This window comes from Bison bison, unplaced genomic scaffold (genome assembly GCF_000754665.1).
Source record: "Bison bison bison isolate TAMUID 2011002044 unplaced genomic scaffold, Bison_UMD1.0 scf7180017864211, whole genome shotgun sequence".
Lineage (NCBI taxonomy): Eukaryota > Metazoa > Chordata > Mammalia > Artiodactyla > Bovidae > Bison > Bison bison.
Genome location: NW_011494783.1, coordinates 111,997 through 113,763, shown reverse-complemented (window position 1 = coordinate 113,763; position 1,767 = coordinate 111,997).

Genomic DNA, 1,767 nt, shown 5'->3' with positions numbered 1-1,767 from the left:
TTTAACTGTGGTGCTGGAGAAGACTCTTGAGAGTCCCTTGGACTGAAAGGAGATCCAACCAGTCCATCCTAAAGGAGATCAGTCCTGGGTGTTCATTAGAAGGACTGATGCTGAAGCTGAAACTCCAGTACTTCGGCCACGTCATGTGAAGAGTTGACTCATTGGAAAAGACTCTGATGCTGGGAGGGTTTGGGGGCAGGAGGAGAAGGGGACAACAGAGGAAGAGATGGCTGGATGGCATCACCGCCTCAATGGGCATGAATTTGGGTAAACTCCGGGAGTTGGTGATGGACAGGGAGGCCTGGCGTGCTGCGATTCATGGGATTGCAAAAAGTCAGACACGACTGAGTGACTGAACTGAACTGAATCCTAATAATTAAAACATATCTTTTGTAAATAAAACTTAGTTTCTATTGTCCACAGTTGTAGTGCATACATGTAGTTTATCCAAAGAAGATACCAATTCATGAGATTATAAGTTAGAAAAGAAGGGAAAGTGTACAAAATATTTTCCTATTTCCTATTTTCCATTTCCTGCTCCTATTCCATTATTTGAGCTTTAGGATTTTTTTTTTTCAGCCCTTTAAAGTCTTTTTGGCCCTTCTGAGTCTTTAAAGAGAAACTCAATGTATTTAAAGGACACTTACTATCAGGAGGCAAAAACTCTTATTATCCTTCAGGAGACCCTTCTGATTAGAGTCATTCTTGAGCTGGTATCACAGAGTGAACTCTCTGAAAACATCAACAGTAAAGTTCTACACTGAGCTCCTAGATAAGACAATGAAATTGTAAGAAATTACAATTCATCTTAAAATTGATGAAATTTTAAGAAACCACTTCTCAATGAGTAAATGATGTTCATTCATTCAGTCAGTCCACCAGCTCTATATGCCAGTCTCTGTTCAAACCAGAAAGGGCACAATAAAAAGAAGAAAATACTCTCTCTGTCCTTTAAGCAGTTTGTTTGTTAGAAGTCACAAAAGGGGAGTGAAAGAGCTGGGCTAAGTGGAGGTGGTTTTCCAATTCTATCTCCTGGCTTCAGAGAAAGTTGAGAGTCCAGGTATGTGGGCTCCATCCTTCTATTTCACTATGGGGTGGATGTTTCCCTTTTATAGATAGAGTGGGAAGAGGTCAGTTGGTACTTGGCAAACTGGACCACCATTCCACTGATCTGGCCAAACTACGCTTCAGTCTGTTTTCCTGCATTCAGTTCAGTCATGTCCAATTGTTTGTGACCCCATGGACTGCAGCACGCCAGGCTTCCCTGTCCATCACAAACTCCCAGAGCTTGCTCAAACTCATGTCCATCAAGTTGGTGATGCCATCCAATCATCTTATCCTCTGTCGTCCCCTTCGCCTACCTTCAATCTTTCCCAGGATCAGGGTCTTTTCCAAGGAGTCAGTTCTTCACATCAGGTGGCCAAAGTATTGGAGCTTCAGCACCAGTCCTCTTTCAATGAATATCGAGGACTGATTTCTTTTAGGATGGACTGGTTGGATCTCCTTGAAGTCCAAGGGACTCTCAAGAGTCTTCTCCAACACCACAGTTCAAAAGCATCAGTTCTTCACCACTCAGCTTTCTTTATGGTCCAAGTCTCACATAAATATATGACCACTGGAAAAACCATAGCCTTGATTAGATGGATTTTTGTTGGCAAAGTAATGTCTCTGCTTTTTAAATGCCGTCTAGGTTGGTCATAGCTTTTCTTCCAAGGAGCAAGCATCTTTTAATTTCATGGCTGCAGTCACCATCTGCAGTAATTTTGG